This window comes from Phyllostomus hastatus, unplaced genomic scaffold (assembly GCF_019186645.2).
Source record: "Phyllostomus hastatus isolate PE091 unplaced genomic scaffold, TTU_PhHast_1.1 phas_contig_1684, whole genome shotgun sequence".
In the NCBI taxonomy this organism is placed as follows: Eukaryota; Metazoa; Chordata; class Mammalia; order Chiroptera; family Phyllostomidae; genus Phyllostomus; species Phyllostomus hastatus.
In genome coordinates, this window is record NW_025333659.1 from 12,931 (window position 1) to 19,584 (window position 6,654).

General features: G+C 52.7%; 1 long non-coding RNA gene across 1 annotated transcript; it reads right to left on the reverse strand.

Moving 5' to 3' along the window:
* Positions 1-472: 472 nt before the first annotated feature.
* LOC123814650 lies at positions 473-6,397 on the reverse strand. Its single transcript, XR_006784974.1, has 5 exons — positions 6,292-6,397; positions 3,377-3,681; positions 2,286-2,401; positions 784-854; positions 473-592 (listed from the first exon to the last, which is right to left on the reverse strand). It is a non-coding gene; the product is annotated as an uncharacterized LOC123814650 (long non-coding RNA).
* Positions 6,398-6,654: the final 257 nt, after the last annotated feature.

The following is a 6,654-nucleotide window of genomic DNA, read 5'->3' on the forward strand; positions in this document are numbered from 1 at the left end:
CACCTCCCTCCCATTTCCACCCCCCCTAGTTTTTGTCCATGTGTCCTTTATATTTGTTTCTGTAAACCCTTCCCATTCTCCCCTGAAATTCCCTCCCCTCTCCCCTCTGGTCACTGTCATTGTGCCCTCTATTTCAGTATCTTTGACTATATTTTGCTTGTTCCTTTGTTTTGTTGTTTAGGTTCCAGTTAAAGATGAGATCATATGGTATTTGAATGGATCAAAAAACTATGGTACATTTGCACAGTGGAATTCTATGTAGCAGAAAGAAAGAAGGAGCTCCTACCTTTGCAACAGCACGGATGGAGCTGGAAAGCATTATTTTAAGTGAAAAGAGCCAGGCAGTAAAAGACAAATACCATATGATCTCACCTTTCCTTTTTCTTTCCCCATCTGTAGAATAGTGACAATAGTCCCTGTCTCAGGGAGTTATAGGGACAGAAGGTGGGCGGGGGGCTCCTACCCTCCCCAGCTTACCAAGGATCCCTCCTCTGGCGGAGCTGGAACAGGATCCAGTTGCTCTAAGTTGTGCAGATCCGCTCGCCAGCAGAGTCAGTGTGCAGACCACACACCTCTTCCAAGTCCAGAGGTCCTGGGGAGCAAAAGTGAAAGTGAGACAGGATAGTAAGAAGCTAGAAAATTTCTTTGGCAAGTGGAATAGAAAAACTGAAACAGATGTGTCAGCAAACTGGCCAAGCAATTTATAGCCAGGTGCCAATGGTCACCAGGGTGGAAGGCCCCAGTGCCTGCCAGAGGGCAAAATGGAGTAAAGAAGGACCTCACCCCTGGGGTACCCTCTCCTCTTCTGGCCTTTCTTTCCTGGAGTTGACACCTTGGCCTCAGTTGCTTTTCATCTGCGGGCCCAGAAAAACAGCAAAACCAGGTGGGTGACGCCAGAACCAACAGCAATGAATAAAGACCTCCTGCCTTGTCACTGACTGATCAGTGGAAGCCATAACCCTGAAGGCCATACCTGTTGAACTGATGCATAGTCTATTGAAACCCTCCCCTGAGACTAAGATTCCCTAAGATTCCAGCATGCAACACAGAGAAAGCTTCAAGACTAAAGACCCAGACTGTACACTCCCTCTGGGGAGTAGCCCAGGACGTTCTCTTCTTCCTCCCCCACTTCTCTCTTCACAGGCACTTGTCTCCTAAACTCAAGGCTATGGGCAGCTGGCAGCTAACCCCCTGCTGAACCTGTCCCCAGATCCCCCTTTTCTCTGACTTCCCACTGAGCTAAAGCACCCCAGCCCAGGCTCTCCGATTGTTTCTATGCTGAGCCCTTTCTTGTGTCACTGTCCTTGGCTTTAACAAATGGATCCTCATAGTCACCTAGACTCATGTTGTGAAGTCTTTCCCACACAGAGTCAAGAACCCACATGCTACAGCTGCCCAGGGCAGACCCACTCAGGGCCAGGCCCCTTGTCCAGTGACAAAAGCAAATGTCCCAATTCTGAGAAGCTCAGCACCAAACAACACATCACCCAAAGAATTCCACCCTACACTGGTCCCACCTCCTTGCTGACCCCTCTGAGGGGCAACCCCAGACCTGACACCCAGGGCCTTCTTGGCCCAGCCCATCCTGCCCCTGACAGACTGTGGGAACCTGGGCTCATTACCCTCCTCCCCAGGGGCTTGTTCCCAGACCCCTGCCCTCTCATGCTCCCCACAGCCCCCAAAATGCCTGCCTTGTTCCCCTCTCTGTCACCAACTATCAGCACAGTCCCGGACCCTGCAGGTGCTCGTTGCAGACCTGCTGCACTGCATTGTGCTCCTTCCACGATTGCAGGCCACGTGCGGGCAGCTCCAGACCTTTGTTTACATAGATCCTTCTGCCAGAAGCACCAGCTTCTACCACCTGGAAAATGACGCTTATCTTTCAAAGCCCAAATCTAGCATCGCCTCTTCGCAGCAGCCCTCCAGCATGTACTCCACAGGGTCCCCTGTCCCCTGTGGGCTCTGCTTCTATGGCACCTGGAGGAGGGGCCTGAGCTCATGGCTTGGCCCCTATGGAGGTGTCTGCCCTGACCACTTTTGATAAGATCTCTCTCCAGACCTGTCCCTGGACAGGGACACTGTCCCCTAGCCATGGTGACCTGTCCAAGGAGACCATCCCTGGTAGTCAGTGCTGTCTGGGTGCACAGAGAGAATCGTGAGAGTGGGCAGATTTCCCTCCTGGTTCACTTCTTTAGGGTGACAGATCTTTCCTCTCCAAACAAAAGGCTTTTACAGGAAGCTCAGTGTCAAGGGGGCACAGGAAGGTCTGCAAACAGGAAGCGCACCTGGTTTCCTGCTGGCTCTGGAGCAGAGCAATACCAAGCACTGCCATGTCCTCTTCCAACCATGTTGTCTCACAAGGTCCAGTCGTGGAAAGAGGGAATTCTAGGAATCCATCTTCCTGGAAGAGAACGTGGTATACAAAGGGGGGTGGTAATTTTCCTGGGAATTGCTCTTAATAATTTCCTTGTTGATATTAATCATGGTCTTACTTTGTACCCTGATTCCCATAAGAACAGGCCATGAGGGGAAAGAGGCTCAAAGTGAGTCAACAATTAACTTTGAAGGAAATTCTGAAGGGACAACTAGCTCTCCCCAGACTATTGAATCCTGCCCAAATTGTTTAAACAAGGTGTTTATAAACCTGAGTAAGAAATTTTCCCCGGCTGTTCCCATAAAAGAACTTACTGCGGCTGGATTTCCTGTTTATCTCTCCTTACATGTTTGTTTTGGTGGTCAAAAGGTGGTGGGGTTGTTAGACACCTGTATTTCAGGTTTATTGATTTGCATAATTCCAATGAAGTTGTATAAAATAATTTCTTGACCAGAAAACAAAATCCCCTCTAATGAAATAGCCCCTGAGTGTCTAAAAGTTGTTGGAGTAACAGCCCCGCCTTTACCTTGAATAGAAGTATATATCAAATAGAATTAGACAGGCAAAGAAATAAGAAAAGCTGGTTAGCTATTATAAATTAAGCATGTAGAAACAATTACCAGGGAGTCAGAGTCCATAGTATATAGAAAAACATTTTCAACAGAAAAGATAGCTAAGTTAGATATCACAAAGGCCTTATAATACATTTCCTATAACTTCTACTCAGTCTAGCGTACCCTTATTTTGAGAACTTTAATAAACAATAAGACATTGAAACTCTGTACATACAGCTATTTCTAAATTGTCTGGTTTAAAAGGTTACTAGATTAATGTGACCTAATATCCAGGGAGAAAATTTCCTGCTTTGCCTAACCACAAATGTTAATCACTATCAAAAATGAAAATATAAAAACCTGCTTGTGCTTGCAATAAATGGAACAGAGCTTCACCATCCTCTGAGTTGTGTTGTCATCTGTCTCCCATCACCGACGCCTTACCCACCTTTCAGGAACCCCTGGACCCAGCTGCAGCTGGACCACAGCAATGCAGGAAGGGCTGAGGGTGCGCCAGGCCCAGTGCAGGTGCACAGCTGGTCAACCTTCTGCTGCTCCTTCTGCTTGTAGACGCTCTGCCGCTGGTGGTCCTAGTCACAAGCAGGCCGACCAGCTACTGCTGTGGCCACGTCCTCCTCTTCAGCTTGTCTCAGGCGGCCACCTTCTTCTCGTAGAGCTGGCTCAGCCCCTCCAGGTCCTTCTACAGTATCCGCTTCACTTCTCAGCAGTCTCCAGGCTTCCCATGCTGCTCACCTGGCCAGGAACAAGGAATAAGGAGACACCCACCATGGCACCTGCTCAGGGAACACAGCTGAGACCTTGGCAGCTGGGAGCTGGCCTGCTCCTGGTGAACAGAGACCAGAGAGCAAACCCAGGTGAGGAGGCTTCCCTCCCACCCAGCAAGAGGGACCCACTTTGTGCCGAGGGCATCTTCACAGTCCGTGGAGCCGAGTGCAGGTCAGGTCTGGAGGGCCTCTCCACTGTGGCGGGCTCTAGGCATCTCGTTCACCCAGACTAGAGGCCCAGCTAGGAGCGCCCTCCGTTCACCTCACCACAGGCAGCAGGGCCGGTGCCCTCCAGGGTATTTTTCTGCTAGGGTCAGGAGGACCCGGGCAGCTGTTTTGCTGCCTCCTCCTCCCATGTGGACAGAAAACCGCCACCACACGCACGTGCTGGCTGCTCCTCCCAGATCATGGGGTGGACCGTGAGCCTGTCCTGCATGTAGGGCACATCTGGCCTGGGGCACTTAAATCCCGACACAGAACCGAAAACGGAGTACTTGGTCCACTTTTGCTGTGGATCCTGTGACAGCACAGAGCAGACTACGACTCCTCATCACCCCATGTTGTTACACAACATACATAGGATGATCAGGAAAGTCAAAGTGGACAAAGGCGGCTGTCAGAGGTTACACTGCACTGGTGAGTGAGTGACCCACATGCCTCTCCGTGAGCACCACAGAGAGCAGCCTCCTGAAGTACAAGGAGTTCAGTGACTCCCCCAAAGTCCTGCCTGGTCTGGGACAAGGTCACTGGTGGTTTCTAGTGACCAGGACCACAGGCACTGGGACTGCTGTGGTTTATCTACATTCATCAGGAAGAAAATGCTAGGTGTCAGCTGGACAGTGGGGAAAATAAGGATGTTCTGTCACACCTTGGAGAATCTGACCAGTGTCCCTGAGCCACCCAGCTGCCCAGGGGTCTTCTGGGGCAACTAGCACCCGAACCTGGGCCAGCAGGGTGGCAACCTGCTTCTCCAGGTTGTGCTTGGCCTCCTCCTCCTGTTCCAGCTGCTCCTTCAGGGACTTCTTCTCCTCTTCCACCTGCTGAAGCCTGGTGCTCAGGCTGAGCTTTTGGAGGTCCTGCTCCCACCGCAGCTCCTACTCCGAGGACGAGGGGCCACACCTCAAAGTCACGGGGGCCCCCTTGACCTGAGCCTTCGCCCCAGGGTTTCTGTCCCTGTTCCCCATTCTTCTTCCTGACCCCTTGGCCTGACTGATTGGTCCAAGGATCCTGTCACCTGACCCAAGCTATTCTCTCTGCTGACAACTTGAAACCTGACTCAGAGACACTAGGGTCTAGGTGTTTGGACCTAAGACACTTGTCTCAGGGCGCTGACACAAGCTCATGACGTTGGACCTGCCCAGTCCTGTCCCTCCTAATTTGTAGGTCCTGGGTTCCTCCGCATTCTCTGAGCTGCCCTAGCTCCCTTCCCATGGACACTCTCCTTTGTGTTTGTTAGCCAGACTCAGTCTCTGGGGCTTATAACCAAAGGGATCCCAACTGGCACAAAGACTGCAGTGGGGCTGCCTCAAATGCACATTTAGCCAAGTGAACTTCCACTGTGAGGGCTCAGGGGGGCAGGGCTGAGGGGCTGCTGAGTGGCACGCTTACCCAGTGCCTGAAACACTCCAGTGAACGCCCAGGTGCATCTATGCAAACACGTGAGCGGACCAAGAACTGATGAAGAATGGCAGAGGAGGGAAACCCCTTGTTCGGGGCCTGGCCAGTGGGCAGCCAGGACTCCTGACTTCAGGAACAAATGGAAAGATCCACTGAGGGCCTCAGGGCAGCGTTGGCTCACAGGGAGTCAGAGGGATGAGAAAAGACTCCCATGGGGCGGTACATCCAGAAGGACGTTTATGTCACTGATTGCCCTCCGTGAGTGGCTTACGAATTGTCGGGGGTCATTGTGCTTGTCCCGTGTCTCTTGCTTCCTCCGTCGGACCCCAGTCCTGGAAGCCTGTGTGGTGCTCACGTGCTCCACACGTGGAAATGCAGACTCAGTGCCCACGGGACCAAGTCCCAGGGCGATGGGGGCAGAGGTCAGATGCTGCCCTCATTTCTCCCTGCAGAGGGTGCATGTGAGGCCACTCCATGAAGGTTCAGGGAAGGTCTCCAGACTCAGTCACCCACACAGGCGACCAAAGTAAGGCCATGTCTTATATCAACTTTCCCTCCCTCTCTGCTTCACTTCCCTGGGTCCCTCAGTCCCAAACAAATCGTCTCTCACTGAGCTTTGCCTCCAGCTCCACCCTCAGGGAAGTGAGCCTCCAGCTCCACCCTCACTTTCTCCCAGTCACCCCAAGAGCCACCTTCTACCTGGGGTCCCTGCTCATGACTCAGGGAGCCCAGGACCCGAGCTCAGCTGGGGGGAGTTTTGTGAACCCACCCCAGCCATTTCCCCTCCTCTCCAGCGTTTTGGGCCCCAGGGGAGGGAGGAAGCCCTCAGACACAGCTGGGGACAAACCCAGACTCTGAGCTTCAGTTTCCCTCCTCTGCAGAATAGCGACACAGTCCCTGCCTCAGGGAGTCGTTGTGAGGATGGAAGGTGGGTGGGGGGCTCCTACCCTCCCCAGCTTACCAAGGACCCTCCTCTGGCTGAGCTGGAACAGGATCCAGTTGCTCTTAGCTGTGCAGATCCGCTCACCAATGAGTCTGAGCAAAAAGGAAACACCTCTTCTGGCCCCAGAGGTTTCAGAAAGCAAAAGGGAAAGCAAGTGCCCAATTCTGGGAAACTCACCACCAAACAAACACATCACCCCAATGGCATCACCCCACACAAGCAGCTGGACACCACCTCCCTGCTGACCCCTCTGAGGGGCAACCCCAGAGCCCACAGCCAGGGCCTCCTGGTCCCAGCCCGTCCTGCCTCCTGCTTCTGGAAGGAAGACCTGCCCCTGACAGACTGGGGGATCCCGGACACATTACACCCCTGCTCCAGGGG